The sequence below is a fragment of the Neofelis nebulosa genome, chromosome 2, assembly GCF_028018385.1.
Source record: "Neofelis nebulosa isolate mNeoNeb1 chromosome 2, mNeoNeb1.pri, whole genome shotgun sequence".
Taxonomy (NCBI): Eukaryota; Metazoa; Chordata; class Mammalia; order Carnivora; family Felidae; genus Neofelis; species Neofelis nebulosa.
The window spans coordinates 8661075-8672453 of NC_080783.1; the positions used below are offsets into that span (position 1 = coordinate 8661075).

The 11379-nt window shown below is 46.5% G+C and overlaps 1 long non-coding RNA gene across 4 annotated transcripts; it reads right to left on the reverse strand.

The window, feature by feature from the left end:
* Nucleotides 1-1736: 1736 nt before the first annotated feature.
* Nucleotides 1737-4836, reverse strand: LOC131496295 (uncharacterized). Of its 4 annotated transcripts, none has more exons than XR_009254422.1 (4): nucleotides 4361-4836; nucleotides 3368-3555; nucleotides 2616-2672; nucleotides 1737-1958 (listed from the first exon to the last, which is right to left on the reverse strand). It is a non-coding gene; the product is annotated as an uncharacterized LOC131496295 (long non-coding RNA). The 4 variants fall into 4 exon arrangements; XR_009254421.1 differs by lacking the exon at nucleotides 3368-3555 and adding an exon at nucleotides 3639-3745; XR_009254419.1 differs by lacking the exon at nucleotides 3368-3555 and adding an exon at nucleotides 3611-3745.
* Between the last annotated feature and the right edge of the window lie 6543 nt (nucleotides 4837-11379).

Consider the following 11379-nt stretch of genomic DNA (forward strand, 5'->3'; position numbering starts at 1 on the left):
AGTGGTGGTTTACGGGGTGACAAGGGGATGTCAGTAGGCCAAGTTAGAAGCAGGGGTGCATTTACTTTCATTCTAAGTGTCTAGGTCAGCTTCGTCCAATGGAACATTCTTTGATGATGACAATATTTTATATGATCCGTACTGTCCAATGCAGTAGTCACAAGCCACATGTGGCTGTTATTAGCAACTGAGAAGCTGAATTTTACATTTTATCTCATTTTAATGAAATGTAAATAGCTGCACGAGGTTAATGGCTGTGGTAGTGGACAGTGCTTTACTTCCGATGACTCCCTTTCGGTCAATAGCATATTCATGCCCAGCTCTCTCCTTCACCATATAACCCCCAATGTGCTCTTCAGTTACCCTATTTCCTGCCCCCCCCCATAATTATACTGAAATATCTCCTCCCGGAGAAATTGTATGTCCATTCAATAAAACACACCTTTTTTGAGCACCTACTGTGTGCAAGCAGTGGGAATTTGAAGATGTGCAAGCAGCCCTGTCCTAAGTCGAAATTATTCAGCAGTTGTTTTAGCCAGTGCTTGGAGTAAGGACCCCATATCTTTGTTGTGAGCCTAGTTCATAGAAAGCTCTTCTCATTGTGTACGGTCTTTGTTCAGGGCACAGATCCAGGGGTTTGGGTGGGAAAAGCCAAAGATTTGGAAGCCCCGGGCCAGAATCAGGGTTGGGTTCCAGCACCAGCTCAGTGATTCAGTCCCTCAACTTGTATGTACTGAGCATCTCTGCCGTGTATTGTGCCCGGTGCTGGGGAGACAGCTTACCCTACTGGATAGGCTGTTCTAGTGGGGACTTGTAGAGAGAGAGAGAGAGAGAGAGAGAGAGAGAAAACAATACACACATAAATAATAGCTTCAGATGGTGATCGGTGCTATGAGAAAAGTAATGCAGAGCTGACAAAAGGGTCACGTACTTGAGATGCTGGCCTCTTGCTGTGAATACAATCCTGAAGATGCCACAGAGACAAGAGGGGGGTTGATGAGGATTAAGAAAGCAACGCACAAACCATGAGAACTTCTCCCCGCCCCTCCCCCCCCCCCCAATCCTACCTCCTTGGAGGCACCAGGTGGTTGGGTCATGGAGGGTGGGAAGGAAACAGCAATCCCTTGCAGGTAAGGACTGGGGGCCCTAGAAGGGGGTAGGATGAGTGAATGTCTCACAACATGTACTTTTCTCTGCCCGCATCGGCTTGGATGGATCGTTGCCCAGCTCCAGCCCCACAGTTATCGCCATCACTGCCCTGGCGCTCTGAGGCAGAAAATAGTTGTGCTAGCCAGGAACGGTAACATCAGGCTGGAGTCGGAAGCATAGCACAACCGGACCTGGCAGCCCCTCGAAGTCCAGGCCCTTCTTCCCCCTGCCTGGGTCAGGGCATTCCACTCACATGACCTAGCTCATGAAAAGAGTAGCGGCCAAGGGAGAGTGCCTAGAAGTCCCTTGAGCAAGGTGCCTGGTAAGGGTCAGAGGGGGGTCTGAGGGACCTAGAGGTAGCCCAGTCTACACTGTAATGCCAGAGGCAATTCCCTTGTCCTCACCGCCACCCTCCCTTCTTTGAGCTCCCCAGGAGGGATACAAGGTAGAATTTAGGCTTTAGCCTCTTCCAGGGTAGCTGATATCCAGGTGAGTATCAATCACTGGGAAAACTAATCAGATTTAATTAAGACATGAATTACGATTCATTTCAGCTACTAATAACACAGACTCCAAATAACAGCTACTGATAATACAGACTCCAAACACAATGAAAGTTTATTTTTTCCCTTTTGTAGAAGTGTGGGGGTGGACCGCTCATGGCCGACATAGTGGCTTTGTATCACTAGTTCTTGAGGACTCAGGTTTCAATCCAGATCACTATTCGCCCATCTCATCTTCATAATCCAAGCTAGCAGCATCCGCGCCAGCCATCACATCTGTATTCCAGGCACCTGGATAGCAGAGGGCTGAGGAAGGAACAAACATCAGATTGACTTCAGATTTCTTCACAGCACCACTGCATTTAAGATGATAGTTGAATAATACTTTTAAAGTATCAAAGAGAAAGAACTTCGAACCTAGATTTTTGATTTCTAGCTAAGTTATCAGGTATTTAAAGGGTCGGAAGTTTTCTCGCAAATAGCCACCCTTTGAAAACACTGTTAGAGGAAGCACTCCAACAAGAAAAGAAATAAATACAGGGGTGCTCAACAATACTGAGTAAGAGGGATTAAATCATTTGCTTAAATCACTCTTGTCTGAGTAAATGGTACAGTGCAGGGCCAGCAAAGCACAGCCTGGGTGCTTAGAAATGCAGAGGCGACAGCCTGTGGGAGTCCTACCTAGCGAATAGACAGGTAATGGACCCCAGCGAGGTCACTTCTTTGAGGAAGAGAGGAAGACACAGCAGCTGACTAGAGCATTGCTCTTATTTTTGGACTGTCTTGCCAGGCTTGTCTAAAACCAACATGCTCTGCCGCGAGCCATTTATTCTATTTATTCTTCGGCTTTAAACTTCCAGGTAACAATTCCAAGCCTTCCAGAGGTGGGATGGAGAATGAATCAGAGAAGGGGTGGGTGTTAAACAAAGGTCAGAGTCCAGGGCCAGTGAAGTTTATCTTTACCTGCGCTATTTACATGGCGAAGGTTCAGGGATTAAATTAACAGGAAACTACAAAGACCTTAAAAAAAAAAAAAAAAAGGCAGGAAGCCAAGATTATTTTTCCCTCCTCTGTGTCCATGCCCTCGACAATATCATGAAACAAATAGGCTTTTTCTGATTTCTCTGGTTTTCAATGAAGATGTAGAGTGAAACTGGGATTTCTGGAACAATTTGCTTCCTCATGGTCCCTCAAGCAGAACTTGGTAGGAAGAGTGACAGAAAAGTGTTGATTTGGAGAAAAAGGAGTGATTTTGGTCTGGTTTCGGGTACCTCCTTTCTCCTCTAGTCTCCCGATCTTTCAGGCTATCTTTCCTTCTTCCTTCCCTCAAGCCCTCCCTCCTTCCCCTCCCCATCCTTCTCTCCCCACTCTACCCTACCCCTCAACTCTTCTCTCGTCCCCCTCCCCATCCCGCTCCCCATCCTCCTCCCCCTTCCCCTCCCCCTCCTTCCCTTCTCTTTCTACCCACTCCTCCTTCCCCTCCTCTCTCTTCCCCTGTCCCTAAGTCTTTTTTCCTTCCCCACTGGTCTTCCTTTACATCTTTCCTTCCTTTCTCTTCACCCATGAAACAGTTGTTTTCGGAGCTCCAAGGAAAGTGGGACCTGGGGAGAGTGTATGGGCTCCTGGGGATCCCAGTAGAGGGAGAAAGATCTTCAATGTGAGGAAGACCGTGAAGGGGAAAGAAGTTGGAGGAGACCCCGGGACTCAGAGAGGACCAAGGCTGGAGCCAGAAAGGTTTCAAGACTGCGTCTGATGGGGGCGCTGTGGGCCCGACTGTGGAGCAGCCCCTGTGCTGGGTCCCCGCTGCCGCATGACCACGAGGGCACCCCTGTGCTAGGACTTCATTTCCTTGTTGTCGAGGTGCAACGTTTTCCTTTCTTCCTTTCTGGGTTCTTCGGCTGGTCTAATGACGAAATTTACATAAGGCAGGTTAACGGGAGAAAAAGAAATTTAATTACATCCTTATGGGAGGCAATTGAGGCTCACTTGTTGTCCTGAGCTGAGGAAAGGGATAGGGGCCTGGGGCTCCAAAGGGCAGGAGGGCAACTCACAGGACGATGAGAAGGCAAAAGTCTGGTAATCAGATGTTGGCCCTACCATGCAGGTGAGTCTCTCAGATAAAAAAAATTAAAAAAAAAAATATATCTATATATCTATATATATATATCTATCTGGTAATGATTCTCTTTCTGGGCCAAGTCCCCAATCTAAATTCTTCTAGGCAGTTAAAGGAGAGGTAAAAATCTTTTCCTGAACATTTTGGGTCTTGATTGCCTTCAGCTCAAATAGTCCACCTGCCAAAGTGGCATTTTTGGGTGAGGTATTCTGTTCCCTTTCATCGTCTACCTGACCAGGGCTGGTTCCTGTCAGGGCACTGGGGATGTAGATCTCTGTGACGGCTCATGCTCCTATGAGGGTCAAGCGTCTCAGTTTTACTTGAACTTTAGGTAAGTGAGGGTCTAATGAAGGTCTGTTAAGAAGGCCGGGCAGAAAGACCCTAGCTCTAATCCTTACTGCACCCTTGCCAGGCCCAGGACGGGTCAGCCGTGTCAGCAGGGGAGGGGGCAGGCCCCCTGGGCACGTCTACACAGGCTGAGGGCGTGGGGGGCAGGAAGGCAATCCCCCATCCTCAGAAATGCGTACTCAGCCGGTGCCTGAGCATTCTACCCGCCCCCACCCATCCCCCTCCGAGGCGTGCACTAGGAGACCTGGGAGTCACAGCTGAAAGAGCATCCATGCAAGAGCGGGGACACCCGCCAGCTCTGCCTGGCAGCCGGGAGCAGGTGACAAGCTTGCCTGAGCATCGCCAGCGTGTCTGCAGCTTCAGCCCGGCAGAATGTTGGCAAAATGCAGCTTCAGCATGCAATCCCAGGGAGGCTGTCTGCACCTGCTGCCCTGGCCTTGGCCTCAAGGTGACTTCACGAGGATCCGCCTATGTCTGAGCCTCCGGCACAGCGCGGAGGGGAGCAGCAGCTGACCTGTCCTGCAGTGGCGTGGGGTGACCTCGAAGCCACTCAACTTGGTCCTCCTTTAAAATCCCCCTGGCCAGGTCAAGTTAGAGTTTGAGCAGGAGTCTCCCAAGATCCAACCTCGCAGGAGAATGGCACTGGCCGGTAGTGGCCAGGAAGTGGCTGCGGTCTCCAAGAGCCAAATGGGGCCTTTATCTCCTCCAGGATATGAATGTACCAACCTCACTCCAGCTGGCACTTAGTTGTCAGGCCTCTGGAAGTTAGAGTGGAACTGGGGGGGGCGGTTATCACAGGACACATTCCTCTTCCTCTGCCAGGGTTCAACACGCGCACCCGTTTATAGACAATCAAGTACAATGTCAGCTGTGTCCATGGGGTGGACCTGAGGGATAGCGTTTCCCATGCACTTCCTGCCCCTGTCTCATTCTGTGCCCCTTCTGCAGCTCCTTAGTGCCCTCGCTGATGAGCTATAGGAAGCGTGTGTATTTTGGGGATACGTGCAGTGGGCGACTTCATGACCACTCTTCACAGGGTGCTTGGCGTAGGACAAGAAAACCATTAAATATTAATCTCATGATAACATTATTTGCTCAACCAGCTCCCGGCCAGCACCTCTCCTGCCCAGAGAGATGCGTTGAGGATTCAGTCAGGATGGACTCTGTGAGTGCACGAAAACACGGGTTTCATTGCCAAATCTGTATGTCGAATGTGGCTCCACGGCTCAGAAAGCTTCTGCGATTTCTGGCTTGGAGACTGCTCAGCTCACCAATTTCGGGTTGTGCTGGGCAAAGGTGATGGGGGTGTTGCTGATGACACGATAGTGGCATGACACTAGTGGGACAGTGAAACCCTCACCTCATAGCTTTAGAAGAAGCCTCTTCTCACTTATCATTGGCAGCAGAAGCTGTGGTTGCCAAAAGAACCTTCTGTGATGATGAAGATACTTTATGTCTTTACTGTCCAGTCTGGTAGCCACTGGCCACAGTGGCTGTTGAACACTTGAAATATGGCTGGTGTGACTCGATTCAAATTTTTATTTAATTTCAATTATTTTTAGGTTAAATTTAAGTAGCCACAGGTAGTCAGGGGCTATCATATTGGGCAGATCTAGAGGTATGCTTTCATTTTCTTCCAAGGATGATTTCTGTGACTTTATCGACAATTTAGTTTACATTGTTTTTCAACATTAGACAGTGACGGTGTGAGGTTACTGGCTGTGGCAAACATTGGGGGTTCCCTACTCGCTGCCACTCCATGCTCACCGAGCTCTGACTTTGTTACAAAGGGCCAGGGGTTGAATCACTGGTAGATTAAGCCACCTATGATACTCCCGCTCCTCTTTGCCAGTGATTGGTCTTGGGGTGGGTTTGTGACTCAGTTCTAGCCAGTCCAACACAAGAGGAAGTCCCCTGGAGAGACTTCTGGGAAAGATTTTCTTTCCCAACCAAGGAAGGTGAATAACCCCTTTGAGCCCATCATTTTCCATCTTGTTTGGGACACTGTTATGTGGATTTGATATTTGGACCTGGGACAGCCAACTTGTCATTGTGAGGGAAAGGCCAAGACAATCAATATCTTTCTTTGAACTGTTGATAATATTTGGGGAAACTCAGTGAACCCATGTCCTGTGAGAGCTTCTAAGGCTCACCTTAGTCTAAGCACAGTATCATCAATGAGGTGGACCGACATGGTGTTCCATAGGGCAGTGAGATGGTCAAGGTCATTCCAGCACAAAGTCTAGAAGCAAGATGGAGGGGACTCGCTGTTGTCCACTCCTGTCCCACACTTTCTTCGGCACTGGCCAAATGGGAGAATTGTATAGGACTGAGAGAGTAATCATCCCCCTGTACACACACACACACACACACACACACACACACACACACACACACATTCACAGTGATACTAATGGCTGTACTACCTTCTGGGCTTGGTCTTCCTTCAGATTTGCCATTTGTTGGGTGGCAGCGGGGGGACTCCAAGGGCTTCTCCTCTGCCCTTCCTGTCATAATAGCCCTTACTTTTGGGTCAGAGAACCAATGCGAGGGTTCTGCCTGAGGTTTAAGGCATCTGTTTCAATCCTACACCCAGGCTTTGGAGAAGTAATGGGCTCAGGGTTCCAGCAGCCCTACTATGAGCGGGAACTCAATCAAGTCTCCATTTATCACTCAACTCAGTGGTGTTCTTGTCCCCTGGGATTACTGTTGGCTTGAGCTAGCATCCCAAATCCCCTGAAAGGGGGTATTCATTGTTTTCCTTGCGGCACAGATTCCCTGACACATGGTCAGATCCCCTCTAGGAAAAGCAGGAGTAAGATAGGCAGAATACATTTTTGATGTTATCACATGCTTGTTTTCTTTTCCAAGGGGACCCAGGCTTCATTCAGTTCAACGGACTGTGAACTGACACATCAGAGAAGCCACACTGCCACTCTGGGACCTTCTGCTGAAGACAGAGAGGCCATTTTGATGGCAGTGTCCTCTTAGTAACAGCCTGCCTGGCATGCTGGCCCTGACATTATTGCTGTTGGCCTCTCAGGATTATGCTGTTAGACTCCCACCTCTGCTTCAGCCACTGCAAATATTATCTGATTGACCACAGGGCCTTTCCATCATTCCTTCACAATTCAATTAGGCAGGAACACCTAATTGTCTAGTTTAGGTTACATGATGATGTACTAGTTATAAAGAAGCTGAATGAGAATATTTGATTCCCCTCTGGGTTCCATAAAGAGGAATAGATAAGAACCTTGCCTGCCACCTGTTCTAGAGGCTGGGCAGCCAAAATACTGGTGATTTTTATCTTCACTTATTCCTTTTCTTTCTTTCTCTCTTTCTTCCTTCCTTTTTTTCTTTTTTCTTTATTGAGGTATAGTTGGTGTATAACATATTCGTTTCAGGCATTCTACAAATGATTCAATATTTGTATATATTTCAAAATAATCATAATAATTCTATTTAAGATCAGTTACCACACACAGTTACAATTTTTTCCATAATGAGCATTTATTACATGCCTAATTTTTATTGTTCTTTTTAAAAAATATTTAATTTATTTTTTTAAGTAGACTCCTCACCCAATGTGGGGCTCAAACCCATGACCCCAACATCAAGAGTCGCTTGCTCTACCAACTAAACCAGCTAGGTGCCCCTACATGCCTAATTTTTAAAAAGGAGTCTGTCATTTTAAATATTTTTCAGTCAGCCAGTTCCAAAGCTATAATGATTATACATGCTTGAGGCAGGGAGGTGGGGGGTGGGCAGGCATTAAAAATGGTTCTTGGGCTTGGAAAGGTCAGGAATACTAGCCTAAGAATTTGAGGTGTTGGTCATTTGTGTGTGAGGGTAAGACTGAAATGGCCCTGCCTGGGTCCTGCCGGCTGACACCCGCCCCCCGCCCCCCCACCCGGCCCCCTACAGTATGGGTATATCTGGTGACCTCTATTCAGGCTCCTTGACTTTCAGAAGAGGCTGTTAACCCTGCCCCAATCTCAGTTGTCTCTTTAAACATTCAGGTCTGCCCTTAACCAGCAATATAGAATATCAAGGGTCCTTGTCAGATCGGAGCCACAACCTAAAACTCACTCTTGTTTGATACTTAGCAAACATTTGGTTGAATTTAACAACATTTAGGAAGACTTGTCTGAATGGCAGTCACACAGTCATGCATAAGAGCTCTAGTCTTTTTTATTTTTTAATTTTTTTAACACTTATTCATTTTTGAGAGACAGAGACGGTGTGAGTGGGGGAGGGGCAGAGAGGAAGGGAGACACAGAATCTGAAACAGGATCCAGGCTCTGAGCTGACAGCACAGAACCCTGTGTGGGGCTCGAACTCACAGACTGAGATCATGCCTTCAGCTGAAGTCAGACGCTTAACCTTAACCGACTAAGCCACCCAGGCGCCCTGAGCTCTAGTCCTTGTTAGCATTTATTTTAGGTTTGAACAATACACTTAGATGATCACGTGCTCTCTGCCCTGGTAGGATTTTTTTGGTTTGAACCCACATGGAGTCATGCCATTGACTTAAAGAAGGAAGACTGTCAACACCAACCCCACAGCACTCATTGTTTTATTTACAGTAAGGATGTTTTTAGGGCCTTGTTCACTATATTACATAGGCCCTTTGAATGAAAGCATATGGAAGAAATTCCTTTCTGGTCTTGGAATTAAGCTCCTGATTTGTTTTTTTATCTAATGAACATTGTGAGTGATATGGCTGGCCTTGTTTCTTTCCTTGCATGGGCTGCTAGGAAGCTCAGAGTCAAATTGTGGCCCATATCTAGCAAGTGTAGAGGATTTTCACGGTAAGCATTTTGTGTATTAATTTTATCTCTGGCTTCACAGTATCTCTCCTAACCTGTTTTCCCTTCTTCCTAATGTTTCCTGTGACTTTTTATTTTTAAATGTTTATTTATTTTTGAGAGAGACAGCGAGAGCACGCACATGAGCGAGGGAGGGGCAGAAAGAGAAGGGGACAAAGGACCTGAAGTGGGCTCTGTGCTGACAGCAGTGAGCTGGATGTGGGGCTTGAACTCACGAACCGTGAGATCATGACCTGAGCAGAAGTTGGATGCTCAACTGACTGAGCCACCCAGGCGCCCCTCCTGTGACTTTTTAAAAAAAGCATTTTATTGGTATATTTTGTAAGCAAGCTTAAGTGTTTGTTCTTTATTTTGTAGTCAAAGAAAGATAAAAACAAAGATACACGCAAAATATTTAAAATTTTATATTTTCACTTGGACCCTTATACTGAACTGTGAGCTATTCTCTAGTCTGGGGAGCTCAGGGATCTTATTGGGTCTCAAGTTTCCATTTTAGTCTTTAAGAATAATCATTTTGTCACCACTCCTGCGATCGCTGTGGTAACAAGAATTTTCATCCATTTGCATTCTTTCAAAACTCCTCTTCTGCCTTCTGATGTTTACTTAGTACCTGACACTATCGTTATGAACGCATCTTTATTCCCTGGAGTGTGGAATGGGATTCAGAGACTCGTGTTCTCATTCAGTTTTCTAATCCTCTAACAAGAATCCCAAGCATTTTGCGTTTTTACACTTTTTTTTTCCTCTTTGCTGTGGATGTGGGACAAATCCACATCAAAAAATCACTAGTTTGCTTTAGAGGCAATCTTGAGAGACCAATCTGTACCCAGTGAAGTTCAAGTTCCCTCAGCCACCAACACAAACAACAGAAACCTGAAAACAGTGTTTGCGTACAGAGGAATTTATGTATTCATTCTGGGATAAATCTGAGACAGCAGTTACAATCCTCTACTCACCATGTTTTTTGTGGAAGCAAAAACAGAACATAAGGACAATGAAAAAGAAAAAATATCACTCAGTTTCTTATTATTAGCAACTAGGGGATTAGCCTTCCAAGTTTATTTACTCATTTGTTTATTTATTTATTTTAATGTTCATTTATCTCTGAAAGAGACAGAGAGACAGGGCATGGGCAGGGGGTGAGGTGGGTGGAGGGTAGAGAGAGAGGGAGACAGAGAATCCGAAGCTGGCTCCAGGCTCCGAGCTGTCAGCACAGAGCCTGACACGGGGCTTGAACCCATGAACAGTGAGATCATGACCTGCGCCGAAGTCGAACGCTTAACCACCTGAGCCACCCAGGCGCCCCAGCCTTCCAAGTTTTGAACAAAGTGCTTGTTATAGTCAACAAATATTTATTGAGCACCTACTATGTGTTATGTCCTGGAATATAGCATTGTTCAAAACTAGACACAGTCCCTACTCTGTGCTTCCTATCATGCATCTCACAGCCCATGATACCTTTATGCGAGTGGTTATCCCACAGTACATAGTGTTATCATACCTACTCTTCTCTCTGGACCATATAGTTTAGATACTTTTCCATATCAACACCTATGGACTGACATCATCATTTCAAAACGCCAAATAGTGTTATGTATCTGATTACCATACTTTATTTATTTTGAGAAAGAGAAAGTGAGCTTGAGCAGGGGAAGAGTAGAGAGGCAGAGAGAAAGAGTCCCAAGCTGGCTCCACGCTGCCAGCACAGAGCCTGATGCAGGGCTCAAACCCACAAACTGCGAGGTTGTGACCTGAGCCAAAGCCGGACACTTAACCGATGGAGCCACCCATGTGCTCCTAGCTGTACTCTATTTTAGTCAGTGTCCTCATGTTGTAAACTTCCATGCGATTATAAAAAGCACTTCTGTCCACAACTTTACAGAAAACCTGTGCACTGATGCTTTCAAGATGCTTTTAAGTCATCCTCAGAAGCACCAATGTGGACAAGTGACCCCACATCACCCGTAATCTTTCTGACTTTTCTAGTTCAATGACTTTGGCTGTACTTTTGGCACATGAAGCCTGACTTGCTCAGGCCTCGCTACCCAGAACTGTTCGGGAGATGATTGAAGAAAGCGTCTGGCTTCCTCCTTACAAGGACCTTCCTTTCTACAATGACAGCATCATCTCATGTTGGTCTCGATGATTGCATTGCCTCGTCACTTCTGGTAGCAGAAGGAGCCGACTCCCTTTCTATTCATGGCTTGCTTGAGAGCTGGCACTCTCTTCCTGCATTATCCTGCTGCTCACTAAGTGTGTGCCTGCTAGATGAATGCACGAATAAATAGATTCCAGGAGCACAGAATTGGTATGAGTGAGGGACAGACAGCCCACAGGGAGGAGGTGACATGTGGGGGTGATGGGCAGGCTTAAACTCAACACTATGGATGAGTTACAGATACATGTTTCAGTTTCTAGGAAAAAAAAAACACTA